Source organism: Hesperophylax consimilis, chromosome 12 (assembly GCF_061612785.1).
Source record: "Hesperophylax consimilis isolate HC1 chromosome 12, BYU_Hcon_1.0, whole genome shotgun sequence".
In the NCBI taxonomy this organism is placed as follows: Eukaryota; Metazoa; Arthropoda; class Insecta; order Trichoptera; family Limnephilidae; genus Hesperophylax; species Hesperophylax consimilis.
The window spans coordinates 4,244,836-4,261,374 of NC_142847.1; the positions used below are offsets into that span (position 1 = coordinate 4,244,836).

A 16,539-nucleotide genomic window follows, 5' to 3' on the forward strand; every position below is an offset into this window, starting at 1 on the left:
ACCACTTAAAATCAAATCTCAATTGGCTGAAAAATGGCCCTAGTGGCTCTAATTTTCAAAAACATCCAAGAAACAAATGTTTTCAAAGATGGAAACTGATACAGAACAGAATGATCAGAGAACACTAACCACAAACACAAAGATAAAAATCTTAGTTCTTAGCTGAAAATAGATATTCGTGAACCGCAGGTATGTCCATAAGAAAAGATATGTTAGAAGAATACTAAGATCTCTGAGCTTAACGATGCAATTTGCTGCAGCCAACAACCGCAAAACGCATGCAAAGGGCAACCAGAAAAACAGCCACTGTATTCAATTCTTCAGCGTGGTCAGCGCGACAGCACGCGTCGATAGTGTGCGTGCTAAAATGTGTCATTGTTTCACAGTCGAGATGAGTTGATATGCAGAACGACACCTCGAGTGGTTGGAGTTTGGAACTTGCAAGATTGACAGCTGTGATTTGTGATTGATGCGTCTGAAAGGTGACGAAACGGTAACGTTGTAATGTATTCTGTTATTCTCCATAGTATTGAGACAATTCTAGGAGAGGCATTAATTAACCTTACAGACGCGACTGTATCTTATGCGAGATGTTGAGGTTGTGAACCACGCGGCTGTCACAAATATGTTCCATGAGGTTTCACAGTTGGTAAAGTCAGAGTTCAATGGTAAATATTAGATACATCTTCATTAAACGCCATAATTACTGAAACAAGATGGTGATTTTAGATGTTTATAAGATGTTTTATATTCTTTTACTGACGTAAAGGTTAATTTTTTTTAAATTCCCATTGAATTAACAGCAAAATTCTGCGTAAATTATAAAATATAGCATACTATGCAATGGCATAAGTTATTTTGGAGAACTTTATTTAGCAACCCTGAACTAGAATAATTTGAAAAGTGCAGTGCACTGAAACATTGAAGCATCCGGCGTTGAAAAGGTTAACATATACCTAATTACTTGATATACTAATAAAAAGTTCAATGATGCAGTAATAATCTTTGGAATCTTCGGGGTTCTCGAGTAATTTAACCAAAATTAATCATTTGACCGTGAATGAAAATTATAAAAATTTGGCAACGGTAAAAAAATTAACATCATTGAACAAACAACTCGGTATCCTAGTTATCTGTTATCTATTTCTTTACAGGTGTAGCACATAGCTAATAACGCAGTGTTATAAGTGTCGCAATTAACTGTTCAAATAATAAGATAAGCAATCGAATAGAGTAGTGGCGAATTCAGTACAAAACTATTATGCAACATCAAAAGAGCACTGATACAAATACGTGCCATTTCTAGACTAACGAGAGATCGTAATTCTACCAATTAAGAAATTAAACAAATAATTGGCAGTGAGCACTGCCAACTGCGGAATACAGAAGAAAATTATTAAAGCCTTGGATCAGGGAGTTTGTGTGCCACTCGGCTAGATAGAAATTACCTGCATCAACCGAGTTGGTTTAGTTAGATGGAATAATAGTTGGAATGGAACGGCGATACGGACACACAATATTATCCAGTGTTAATATATAATAATTATAGCGATGAATCCAAACACGATCACCGCTCGAGTGTCTGCAGCTGAACAAACGGTACAAACAATTGAAACATGCCATTTCCATGCATGCAATATACACGGGCTTCAAGCCAAAGGTAAATTGAAAATATTAACTAGGACATTTAAATATGTCAACAATAAATATTAATTATACCACACTTGGACGGTTAACGAAACAGAATTCCAAAGATTCGTCAAGTGTTTTAGTAAGATAAAAAGTAACAGAGTAGACGTTAACATCCTAAGTAACAGGTAATCTGCTTTTGGGACAACGATGGTTACTTCGGAACAGCAAGAGCTGACTTTTGTCAAACAGGTAAACGATAAACCATCTGCTGAATTAACAATGTTTTTGAAATTTGGATGAACCTAGACATATCTTTCACCCCAATGGTAATGAATTTAAAATCAATCTGGTTTATATCACAGCCGTAATGGATATCAGGAAGGCAATAAATACTAATATGACAATTATCTCAGTTGAAAAATAATACGTTTGATGCTTAAAATAATATTCTGGCTGTGTTAGATTGAATGGTTAATACAAATGTAGGGATTTCATGTTTAGAATTGAAAATTCTAGAAGCGAAGATCGAGAGCAAATGCATAATAAGTTGAAACCAGGAAATGACTGAAAGGAGAAACTAGAAGCCGAAATGGAGGATGAGAGATTTATATCCGAAAAAAATTCTCTTAAAAATTAGAAATCCAGAAACAAGATCAAAATTATTGGCAAACAAGAAGGTGATCTCAAACCGTGAGAAAATGATATTCCTAGGAGAATCGCTATCTCCTTATTTTAAAGAACTGCTTTGGAAAGCCAAATTAAAGGGAAGAGAATTAAAATACAAATATATTTGGTTTAAAAATGGATCAATTCTAATGAAAGAAGATGAAGGAAAAAAAATTAAAGAGATAAAACACGAAGATGACCTCAATAGAATTTAGAAGTTGTATGGTAAAAGGCACCGACAATATTTAATATATTAAAAATGGACATCGATTTAGGAAAAAACATTGATTTGGATGACAATACAGAACCTAATTTAACTATTAAAGATTCATTTACTTGCAAAAATTTTTTGAAACATTCAAACTTTTCTTTAGTTTGTTTAAACATTAGAAGTTTAAGTAAAAACTTTGATGAAACCTTAACTATGCTTGATGGCATAGAACATCGTCCTGAGGTATTAGTTTTTACAGAAGCTTGGCTAAAAAATTTGATCAATATACCTAGCATCCCAGGATACACAGTTTACAATACAAATAATAACTATTTGCAAAACGATGGTGTAGTTGCCTACGTGAAACAAAATGTTCAGGCGACTGTTGAGGAAATTGTTTTCCCTGGAGCAAACTGCTTAAGAATGCAGATATCGAATAATATATGTTTAATAGCCATTTACAGATCTCCGTCCCAGACTCATATAGATAGTTTCCTTGAATCACTGAGTGTCCTACTTGATTCTACATCTATACAAAATAAGGAAATCATTTTATGTGGTGATATAAATATTAATACATTAGATTTGAACAGTATAAAAACTCAAAAATACCTCTCACTTTTGGCTTTTCACGGCTTAAAGCCTATTATAATTTCACCTACAAGAGTTTCGTCTACTGCTTCAAGTTGCATCGATCACATTATGGTAAAATCTAAATTTGAACCACAGGGAGCTGTCTTTACTACTGACATAACAGATCATGATGCGGTATTGCTGAGATTTATGAGCTTTAGACAAAAGAAAATAGCAAAGGAAAATGAAAAAATCAAAACCGTCATAAATAACATTCTTTTGAAGGCTAAATTAAAAGAAGAATCATGGCAGTCAGTCCTGTCATCGCAAGATGTTAATTCAGCTACTGAAAACTTCGTAAAATGTTTAAAAATGCACGTGGAAAGTTGCTCGTCGGTACAAAGTGTAAAACATAACATCAAATACTTAAAACCTTGGATAAATGATGGAATTATCAAATGCCTTAGAACCCGCGACAAAATGCACAACAAATGTCGAGGAGAGGTTAATAATATTCAACTGCTGGCTTATTATAAGAGATACAGAAACTGGTGTACAAAAATTATAAAATATACAAAGCAAACGTATTACAAAAGGAAACTGGATAAAGTCAACGGTAATAACAAGCAACAGTGGAAGATTATAAAGGAAGCCATAAATATTCAAAAGGAGCAAGTGTCCATAAAAAAATTAGTAATCAATAACAAAACTATCTCATTGGAGGAGGATCCACATATAATTACCAACCATGTTAATAACTTCTTCAGTGATATTGGTCCTACATACGCAAAAAACTTGTGCAGTGCTAATAAAACCAACGAAATGTATCTTGTTAACAATTTTAAACCTGGTACTCAAGTTACAGGAGATAGTTTTGAATTTAAAACTACTAACATTTTTGAAGTTACTAAAGTTATAAATGAATTAAAAATGTCTTTTTCCTGTGGTATCGATGGCTTAAGTATAATGGTGTATAAACAGCATGTTTATGAGTTAGCTGGTCCTATAACTCATATTGTTAATCTTAGCTTTAAGAATGGCATATTTCCTTCCCATTGTAAAAATGCCAAGATTATACCTCTTTTCAAAGGTGGAGATCACGAAAATGTTAATAATTACAGACCAATATCTTTGCTCAATACTCTCTCAAAAATAATAGAAAGACTGGCTAAGTCAAGATTAGTATCATTTTTAGAAAAATACAAAATACTCTCCGACAGCCAATTTGGTTTCAGAGAGAACAGAAGTACGAGTGATGCTATATTAAAGGTATTGACCAAAGTTATAAACGCACTGGACTATGGCAACAAAGCTATAGCGGTATTTTTAGACTTATCAAAGGCCTTCGATACGGTTTCCCACGAGTTGCTTCTTAAGAAATTATTATCTTTAGGCATTGATAATACAGCTATGGGTTGGTTCAGATCTTACCTTAGTGATAGAACACAGCAAGTAGAAATAAATAAAATGTTAAGCGATAGTAAATCTATCTCATTTGGAGTACCACAAGGTAGTGTACTCGGGCCAATATTATTTCTTATTTATATAAACGATTTATGCAGTCTAAAAATTCCAGGTAACATTGTTAGTTTTGCAGATGACACTGCCTTAATATTTGAGGGTAAAAATTGGAGTGAAACTTTTGAAAAATGTGATACAGGTTTAGGAATAGTTAATAATTATCTGAGTAATAATATTTTAACTTTAAATACACAAAAAACCAAATACATCACTTTTAGCATTTCTTATAAAAGTCAGCCATCTACCTCTCATAATTTGATTATTCACAATTGTGTGCAAACGCGTAACTGCAACCCCTTGGAAAGTGTAGACAGCCTCAAATACCTGGGGGTAAAAATTGATAAATTTTTGAGGTGGAATGATCATGTCGAAATGTTAGTAAATAAAGTTAGGAGACTTATCTATATTTTTAAAGATCTCAGACATGTACTAGACAAGGAAAAATTAAAAACAGTGTATTTTGCTATAATTCAGTGCCTACTTTCATATAATATAGTGTGCTGGGGTTCCTGCCTGAAGACTGTAATAGAACCACTTAATATTGCCCAAAAACTGATTCTCAAAGTTATGTATAAGAAAAAATTTACATATCCTACACAGTTACTTTATAAGGAATGTAATATCATGAATTTAAAACAACTATTTATCCTACAAACGTTATGCAGATTTTTTAACAATATTAGTTCTGCTAAAAGAACGCAACAAATTCGTACTACAAGAATTGGCTCTGGTCTGAACTTTATGGCAATTCACCCTAAATCCTCATTTGGGCAGAGACATTATTTGTACCAGGCTCCACTTTTATTTAATAGCCTTCCAGATCACATTAAATCGTCAAATTCCTTGTGTACATTTAAAAAGAATGTTAAATTATTTCTGCCATCCGAGGATTTCCAACATATTCTTTCATCTTTGTCCTTTTAAATTGTGGCATAATATTTTGAATAAGTTAATTTTTTCATCCTTTTCTTTTTTTAATGTAAATGTTTTTTTCTCTCTTTCTTTCTTCTCTGTTTAAAAAAAAAATAATAGTTTGTTACATTTTTATTGCAATTAAATATCTTGGTCACCCTACATGTTTACAGCATTATATTGTAATGAATAGGCTGATAAGTACTACCATGTAGGTATCCAATTCGCAGAAACGTCAATGTAACAATATTGTTATCTTAATATTTGAATTATTTTTTTTTAATATTTGTACTATTTTAAATCTCTTATAATCTTTGTACTATTTTTTTAATATTTTGTAAAATTATTAACCTCAACACAGGCTTGTCCTAGTGAGGTTAAAAATTATAACTTAAAAAAAAGATACAATGTAAAGAAACGATAAATAAATAAATAAAAAAATATTCAGGGGAGCAAAAGGGTGATTAATGATTGAACGGGAGCATAACAAGGGAGATGAGAGGTAACAAGTGAGATAAAAGAAAAGCACCTCTGGATTTGTAGGAATGATGTAGAACATCATTATGCACATGCCTTAGAAATAGGAAATTATTGACAAGTGGATAACTTTGTAATTGACAGCATTTTTTCCAGTGCATACGAGATAATATCGCAGGCGCACAAGTTGATATACTTTCATCATTGTTCTTTAAAGGTTCGGCGGGTAATTCAAATGTTGAAACCTGTTTGCCTTCGACTATCACAGATGAGATATCTGGATACAACACAATGCAAAAATCTCCATTATTGGAATGGCGAAAGCAAGGACACCATTTTAATAGGATAATTAAAATAGGTGCAGCAAACATATTACTATCGTATACCTCAAATAAAATGGAACAGTGCATAAACAGATAAATCTGCTTCAATCACAAACTATGTACCAAATAAACAAAATATCCATAGGTCTTTTTACATCCGGATGTAAATCAAAGCTCTATTGAATCGTTGGAATCAATTAAGTTCATTTAGCGGACGTGATAGATTGATTTACTTCGCCATTACGCCGGCACCATGCGAATAAGGTTAATTTAAATTCAATTTGTCGGATAATTTATTTGATTTCTTTAAATAAATCGTAGCCGAATTCCGTTTCACCAAGTATCGCAACAACATACAAAAAACCTATTCATAATACGATTTTATTATTATTGGCTCATAAGACAATAACCCTAGAAAAAAGTATTGGAATGAAACCAAGTGCTGGACAATATTATGAACTAAGAGATTTAAAATCTGATGAGGAGCTTAACCATCTGAACTATCCTAGCCACCGAGGGGGAATTGAAAGTATAGCACATTAACGAGATCATTAGTATTTCTTATTAAAAACCATTACTTGCGGTGTATTAACACGTGCCTTCGTACAAATTTTAAATATTTGGGGCATGGATGTTCAACATGTTGGCTTCCCTGAGCCATTGTGACGATTTAGTATTATCTTGGGCTGCTAAAAATATAAGTATTAATAAATTAATAGTAAAGACTTGCAACTAGAGGTATACGTATTTATCTGATTTTTGTGAGATTTTAGTAATGCTAAATATAATTTTATATTATCGAAACAAACAGTAGATTGGTTACAGTGATGAAACAATTTACAGATATTAGATATTTCAACTTATGATATGTTTCCTTGTAAAGTCTCATTTGTGGTATGTACGAGTATAATTAGTAATTACCGGGTGACGTGTGCATTGTATAGGTGTGCAAGTGTGTATGTTTGAGTGTGGGTATATGTATGCGCATTAAACAGTTTATATTATTGACATGATGCTCCTTTTAAATTTGGGCAGTGAATCCTTATTTTTTGCTCTTCGTGTAATAGTAGGTAAGACATCAAAGAGTCTCGTTTATTGGGATGCAGTTCTCTTCATTTGCGGAAAAATACTTTATTGAACAGTGTCTAGCCATTATATAGCAATCAATGCTACACAATGATCTCAGCTACCCACTATCAACTACTCTACAACCATACGAAGAAAATGAATGCCGTAAAATTCTGGCTTTTGGTCCAAGATGCGGGTTGGACACGTCTGGTTTTAGGCCCTACCACCCAAAATTCCAGAAATAGCACCCCCTCAGTTGTAAATCTTTTATGACAAAGCGGCTCTTGAATTATTACCTTGAGTTATGAAAACTTCCACGTTTTAATTACGACTTTAAGTGCTTGGTGCTGGCATCGAAGCATCGCCTGAAATAATTAACGCCATCCCTGTTCAGTTCAATAATGTACATGTGCAAGATGTTTGTACAAGCCTTGAGTCTTGTTATTCCGCTTTGCTTGAACATGACTGTAAATAAACAAAAGGCGCAAAGTAAAAGGCATTGTTAACATTGCATTGGCAGTAAAAGGCGGTCATTCCAAAGTATGAGTTAATCTGCTTCATTCTATGTCTGCGTCAGTGATTCCCAAAGTAAACCATATCCCAGAAACAATATATTGGATAACTGACACCTAAGCCATAGGTCATCCCGAGTGATTCGCTACGTTCGGTTACTTAGCAGAGATGCTTGGGTTCGTGTGGTTTGTCTGATGCGTCTGCCTACCAATTGCGTGGCAGGCACTCAGAACTCAGTCCAGCAGGACTCACAGAACATCGACTTGCACCGCAGTGGGAGGGATGGATTCATACATCCGTCACTCCTGGACACACTGACCACCAGATTCCTACCCACCCCTCATGCCTTTTCCTTCCAAGAACTTCCTAAAAATACCCTCCACACAGCATCCCCAAAGATAACATAGGCCCTGAGAAGAAATATTTTCCTCCGAGTGCACCGTATCCATGAGAAGGGGGCAGTGACCCAAATAAGTTTGGGAAACTCTGATATGCGAGAATGCAACTCTACTTTACCAAGTACTATTACTATTGCATTAAAACTATGGAGCAACAATATCATTTAGACTAAACAAGCACACAGCATTTATTACCTGTATGGAGCGTATTTTTAAATAGGCATTACCCAACTCCGTTTATCATAATATTTGTGCAATGCGTAAAACATTACATTAATTAACCGTGAGATTACCACGATGTTTTTAAATCCAGTGTCTTTTATTGCGATCCGAGACCACGATATTGAACAAGCACGTAATTTGCGTTTGAAGAGAATAGAAGAAATTGATCATGCTAAATATTAAATAAAAAAATATATTCATGAGAGTGATTAGTAGATTTTACGACAGTTTTACCCCAAATTTGTAATAGCCTGCCACAATCAACAAAGCAGAACTTTCGCAGAATAAATAACTTTAAAATTTGACGAACTATTAGTGATATTCTCATACTTTTAAATTACCGAATAACAGCATAGTCTGTCCTAAAACGATATAAATATGCATGTCCCTGTTAAATCTATCCAACTCAACCGTCTTTACCTCTATGACAACCATAGCCACTGTTCATATCGCTCAAAACTAGCGCGATCTCCCATACTGCCAATACATATATAGACCTAATATACTCGTACATATTGAAAACCGCACGTTCTGCATCGAATCAAAAATAATAAGAGTTGTCAATGTAACTCATACATAATTTATTATTTATTTATTTATTTATGTCTATTCTTGAATACACATTTTACAATTTTTTACAGTGGTTCATATTGTAGTACAGAAAAATAGGTATAAAAAATAAAGAACATAGGTTGATGTAGGTAAAACTGTGTGTGGTTGATATTGTATGTTACGTGAACACCTCACTAGGAGAACCTGTGCTGAGGTGTTTACGTGTTTGTGATTAAGTGTGACAGGTATTTATGTGTTGTGGTAGAAAGTTATTATTTTTTTTTTTTTTTTTCACAGACATATTGAAACATGAAAACACACATATATATGTGCGTGTATGTAATTTTTGGATAATTCTTAAAGAACGTGTATAATATTTAATTTTATTTATCATATTTTGGTTATGTTTGGTTTGGAATTATAATCTTTTGAATAAAGTGAATATCTTGATTTTTTATCCAGGCTACGATATGTTTTTTGAGAAAGTTTGTAGATGTATTTGTAGTCATTAGTTGTTTCAAATTCTGTATTATGTTTGTAAAATGATAAGTATTTATTGTACTGGTGTATACCATATACGTATTATGTTTGTAAAAGCCCTGCAATACATAAATAAACAATAAAACGACCGGTCGGTGGCTGAGTTGACATCGCGTTTGGGTCCCACCCAGGCGTAGTGTGTTCAATTCCTCGGCTGGCTAAGTCCTCCATCACAATACAAGCAACATTTTCCGCTTAGTGTCACGTAATTGAACCTGGGGTGGTAAAAATAAAGATCTCCCGATTTTTGGCCTAAGGTAGAAGACCTAAAGTAAAAAGTATATTATTTTTTTATGTTTCAGACATCATTATTTGAATGAGTACGGACCACCATAATTTAGTAAGTCACTATCAAGTCTATACAGGCCTTATATTTCAGAAAATAAATATAATTATTCAATATGAAATTATGTTACGTGTTGAATATTGTGATTAAATAAAATGCTGGGCGCTAAAATAGATATATAATTTAAAAGAGATAGAAATCGATTGGTATGTAATACTTCTGAGTCCATTAGTTGCGTATTGAATAATTCCTTCAAAGGAAATCGCCAATGTTGACGGGTTTCGGAATAATCGGAATGTCATAGAAATATGTTTAGCAAACTTAATTATCGGAATGCTCGGGTTGTGACCTCTGCTTAATGGACGGTGACGTCAGAAGGCAACACCTTAACACGCAATGCTACTTAAGGCGACACAAGACGGGGACTTAAACATCAGCGGATCAGTAACATCATATTTAAGATGAATAAAAACCTTACCATCAGAATATTTTATGTAAGACGGTTTGAAAAATTTATAAAACGTTTTTCAACTATAAAATTAGCGGCAAGCATTAGATTTTATTCTTATATATGATGAATTAGTATCTTCCCGGGGGATTCCTCTAGAAATATTTGAGATTTTAGTTATACGTGCAGAAATAATTAAAATAAACGCTACGGAATGATCAATTTTCTAAGCCTGCTTGAGCAAATTCGACCGTAGGCCCGTCCATTACGACGGGCGGCGCGCCGAATATTGTTATTACACGACCTCATGACTATGTCGTTAAGATTTTATTTTGACTGTCCAATACACCAGGGTCGCGTGTTGCTTATTTTTGTGCATGGCTTCTTCACTTACGTCGTTAAGATTCCGACTTTGTTTTAGGGTTTTGTCTCGTCTTAACTACAAACTTATGCCAAACCAGTGAGATTGTATTAATATGGTTTAGGATTAGTCCAGGCGCACACGAGCAACTTTAGTTGCGGGTAACAGTTGCGTCGCTAGTGTCGCTACGTCAAAATCGGTATTATGGAGGTTATATGATGGAACACGATGCTGCGCGACACTAGGTAGACTTTTTTGAATTTGTATGGATTTTCAACGCAACTAAATTTCCTCGTTTGCGCATGGTTTAGGAATATAGATATCAGTAATCGATATTTCCACTTCGAAATAATTCGATTATACTTGTTTAAAAACACAACTATTTTTAAACAGCGTCATTTAATAGTGATTTATTTTTGGGGTATTGTGCCGTGTGGCGCTTCCTTCTTTTATAGCCAACGTTTAAGACGGTGTTATAGTGTCCATCGTCAGGGCAGATTTGTAGATTGTGGTAAAGTGTGTGTCTATGAATGTAAAATCGTCATTTTGATTTTTCACACTAGAACGGTTCTCGGCCCGTTCTAGCTTTTTATCAACTGACAAGCATAACAATAACAACATGAACGGTATGCTTGACGGTGATCACCGTTTGATCAATAGCTGAAACGGGTAAAGAGTCAAATTCCAAACAAATTGTTAGAAATTAAATTCAATCTAATGAATCAGTAGGCACAATCAACAGCAGTCGGAATAATGTTTTGTGAGGTTACTATTTAATTTTTGACGACAAAAAGCGACGTGTCCGTTTTTAGATAGCAAAGATCCGGCATCGTCATTTTTTTCGACAGGTAAACAACATCCATACTAGAGAAACATTAGTCGATTGTTAAAAAAACTGAATCAGTATCGATTACCCAGATGGCATCACTATCATTTTTGTACCATGTATTACCAAACATATTACACAGTATAGAAATACTTCCGAGACAATGCACAATTGCCTAGAAGTAGTTACAAAACTTGTTTCCTTCGAATCGTCCAGTCATGGATGTATTCAAAACAATGAAGCAAAGAATAAAGATCTAACAATACAAACTCCGGGCGGAACAGCTGTCAGCAATCAAATTAAACGACCAATAAAACTGGAGTAAATCAACAAAAAATGTTTAATTTTGTTTACCAAACACTTCACAGGTTTAATTCAATTTTCGGGTAATAAATTAGTGCTTTTGATCAGACCTGAATGCGCGAAATAATAGTCCAAAAATAAAGTTACATAAATTAAGATTGATAGTTTTATTTCATTGCGAAGTAGTTCATGGAAGGAATAATTGATATTTGTTGTGAATTCTGTAAAATTATGTTTTGCTCGTGGTCGCTGGACAAATCCGTTCGTAATCAAATCTAACTTTCAGAATCACTTGCCGTTTCGCTTGTAAAATCTGGATCATTAAGTTTGACGGGACTGATATAAAGGGAAATCAAAACATTAAAAGCTCGGTCCAGACATGTTCTTTTGTCCGTACCGTACCTCCGTTTCGTACCAGCGTCGCGATCAAGAACGCTAGTTTGGACGCCCGTTCGGTACGGTACGGTGGTACGGCATCTCGATACGGATAGAGGTACGCTCCGATCCATCGCGAGTCGGTTTTTCGGCCCGTTCAAAGGCGGTACGGTACGGGTCTGCGCCAGTCTGGACGTGTTCGCGGCGTCTTACATCTTTCTCTGTTTTTGAACAATTCTAACTCCCACCAACGTCGCCTTTTTTGTTTTTTTTTCGTTATATTATTGTGAATAACAATGAAGGACGCGCAAGCAATCGTCAAATTCTCAAACACTTCCGCAGTCGACGACATGGTGGGAGGAAATGGACACGCGATGATCGCAGCGACGTTACGGAGATACGGGCTCTTGATCGCGACGCGGATACGAAACGGAGGTACGGTACGGACAAAAGATGATGCGTCCAGAGTTTTTGGATCGCGACGCTGGTACGAAACGGAGGTACGGTACGGACAAAAGAACATGTCTGGACCCAGCTTAATCCTTGCCTCGTGGAGTTGAATAATTCACTGAAAATGGAGCCACGAATCGTGCGGTGAAAAGGGCTCTTTGAACTTTTTCTGCAGGAAATGTTTCTGAGCGATTTTTTAACTACCATTTTCTGTATTTAAAAAAAAATAATAAATAATTAATGTCCTTGATTTCATTCGTTGTTTTACTTTGCATTATTAAAATTATTTTTGGTACCTATCGACAGATAAACAACATACCTAATAATGGTCAAAGTCCAAGACTGTTCTTTTCGTGGGGACCCGTGTTCTCTTCATAGTACACTATACCTTGAAAAGAACATTTCCCATTTTTTAGAAAATTGGTATTTTCTCTTAATCCGAAAGAATTACGTGACTTCCACTCTAGGTTTAATGAGAGGATAGAATAGGGTCTACATAACAACATTTAGTTATTTCAATATTGCATAACTTTGAAAGTTACAGCACCAAGAAAAAAAAAGTTCTCTTCATGGTGGTTCTCCCCTACGACTACCAAGGGTACGATCCCAGTATGGCAGTCGAGAGAATAAAAAAATGGTTTAAAAATTATATTAAATAATAAAATAAAAATTAGAAAGAAAAACTTAAGGAAATCACATTACGTGAATAAATTCTTAACCCATTTAATACGGGACAGAAATGATAAAAAAATAATACACAGAAATCAACGGCATTTTGTGAGGTAGATAAAAATAGAACAAGACGGACAAAAAAGCTGCTAAGATCAACAGCGAAGATCAAAGACGTGTCAAGACACGTAGACAGGTAGAGCATTACCACTGTTGTTGCTTTCGACAGGCAGCTGCATAGTAAATTGAACGCAAACACCAAAGTCAGCGGCTTTCCAATTATTTGGACAGATTTTGACAAGCAATTATTCGGGTCGTGACACTAGTGACGGATCCCCGGTGTTGTATCTTCACGACAGACGTCAGAATCCACTAGGGATTGCAAATCCGAATTGTTCTGGAAATCCGGATTACCGAATTTCTTGAAACTTATAATCCGGATTTTAGAAAAACATATACATATATTTTTGATTTTATGAAAACTATTTTCATGTAAAAGACATACCCATTCCATTTATTTAAAAATTTAAAACATAATTTAAAAAAGGGTTTAAAGTTAACAAGTAATCTCACGAAATGCGATGAATTTAATTTTAGGAACTTTTGTCAAACCAACGAAGTACAAAATTTATCTTCAATCAATACAAATAAATCTTTCATTTGTACATGACGTGAACATTTGGTTAATGGGTTAGCAACATAATTGTTATAATTTGACCTATCCATATCTTAGTGAGCCCGCTGGACGCATTTCATAGGATTCATATTGATCGCATTTTTTTTTAGGTTTTTAAACCCAGATTATATATGTAAAATCCGGATTTTGAATCCACTGTGAATAATCGAAAATCCGGATTTATCGAAATCCGGATTGAAATCTCCAATGCCCTCTAATTGCAAAAGGAAAGTGACTACAACTGTCAGTAAATTTAAATCCGGTGAGGTGCACAATTTATTTGGCACCATTTTCAACCCATCAATTGAATTGAAAGTGTATTCCGTAAGCTCGTGTCATCGTGACGGCATCGAAATGTATATAAAAAGACTTTCACGTTATTAGCCTTCTGATATAAACTTCTGTAAAAAAATATGTTTTCGACAGATGTCAAGTTGAGAAGTCAAGTATCGCAACTTCATATTTTGAGTAGCTTGTTGACTTTTGGTCAAGCATTCCTGCTCGGTGTCGTAATAAAAAAATGGTAAATACCAATAATGTTGAGTTGTAATAGATGACCACTGGATCTAGACATTTTTTTGTGCTAATTTTCAGAAGATAGAAAAAAATAAACATTATCTCTATATAGAGGAAACACTTTAGAATACTAGGTACCTAACCGTCCTCTTTCTCGTCTCACAAAGTGGGGACGACATATCCGAATGTGGGGACAACGTACCCCAAAGTTGGGACAACGGTGACCGGATAAATCATCAAAATGATAATTCATCACATTTATAAATTATATAAAGTCATGGAAAGTGATTAACAAAAACTTTATTAACTGGGTTAAGTAGGTTAGGTTAGGTTTAAATTAAAAAATTTTCATCGTTTTTAATGACTTTATATCACTTTTTAAAGGTGTGTTGAATAGTCACTGTGTTGAGTAATCATGGAACCGGGGACAACATACCCCAAAGTGGGAACAGCATACCCAAAGTGCAGACAGAATATCCCAAGTTGGGGACAACTTACCTCAAAGTGAGGATAGCATACACCAAAATGGGGCCAGCATACCCCAAAGTGGGGACACCACACCCAAAGTAGGGACAACATATCCCAAAGCGGTGATGCCAGTCCCACTGGCTTTGGGGATACACGAAGAGAAAACGATTTAAGATCTCACTATAAATCAACACGCCCTATGAATAAAGCATAAATTCAATAACGTTTATCGATTCGCCTTGATAATACATCACGATAAAAAGAATTTTCGTTGTAATGCAAAAATATTCCGATTTTCATGAACACGTGTTCCGACGTCATGATAATATATTCGTAATTTACTAAAAGCTTATCAAAAATCCTGTTAATTAATGCTAAGGCCTGCAATTCTATTTTTAACCGGAATTACTAATAATGAGTTTCTTAATAAATAATAAACAGTTATTTTTCTCCATGTAAGGTGATGGGCAAAACCAAATCCCAGAAAAAAAGAAACCTAGAAAATAATAAAGAACGTAATTCAGCCGGAACACAAAAAAAAACCACTTTCAAATTACAGAAAAATAGGAAGTTTTTATTTTTTATTTAATTGTAGCAACTTTATTGGGGTACTTTAGGCACCAACCCGCCACCCACCTGAGTGAAAGTAATAAAATTCCTCGAATCAGTTACTTTTAATAATAATGGGTGCCAGTTACGCGCACTGCTTGGGGGCGCTTTTCTTGGAATCCATCCCCGATCCCCTAACGAGAAACCCCTTTAAAAACATGCTTACAAAACATTTTCAAAATATCACGTAGTACAGATTACATCTTTTGGATTCCGGTAATATTGCGTGTGTTGATGGAAGAGTACCTATGATACCTTTTTTAAGTTTTCAAGTATCTCCTTCTTTATCATAAATTCGGCTTATAACAGAAAGAGACGTCACAACAGAGATCTCAGCGGCATGACTATTTTATATTTTAAGAGGGTGTTCATTTACAACGAGCTGCACTAAAGCGTCATCACATCATCGTGTAGGTACTTAATGTAATCGTCAAAGTCAGTTAAAAGCCAACTGTGAAGAAACGCAGCGAGTGATCAACAAATCTTCAAGAGGACCTGAGAGAATTTGAAAGACTAGGCTAGAGATGATGACAGAATCAATAATTAATTATAAGAGCTGTACTTAAAATTATTGATGTTCATCTTATATAATTCTTGAGCGTTCTGAAATTATCGATGAAACTCTTCATTGTTCATGTAGTAATTATTTTCTAATGAATTCTGAAGCTATCTTCAAGGAGGTATGAAATATGTGCAGGAATGTGTCGTGTCTGTTTCTAGTTAAAGATCTTCCGATGATTAAACACTCATGCACATATTAAATATGCAAAACAGATTGACTGGAAAGTGGTAACAAGGTAGTGGTATTATTATTTCAGGTACAGACAGCGTCTTGGCTGATGAGCGAATATTAGCAAAATCTCAAAACAATAGCAGTTTTACCAAAATACAGATTTCTACTTCAAGTGCTAAGTAGGTAACTGTAACTCTCTGTATTACCGACC

The 16,539-nt window shown here is 34.7% G+C and overlaps 1 protein-coding gene across 4 annotated transcripts in view; it reads right to left on the reverse strand.

Annotated features, from left to right (window-relative positions):
* The window catches only part of step (cytohesin steppke), a 248,168-nt gene that overhangs the window by 191,373 nt on the left and 40,256 nt on the right, over nt 1-16,539 (reverse strand). The gene's annotated exons all lie outside the window — the stretch shown is intronic.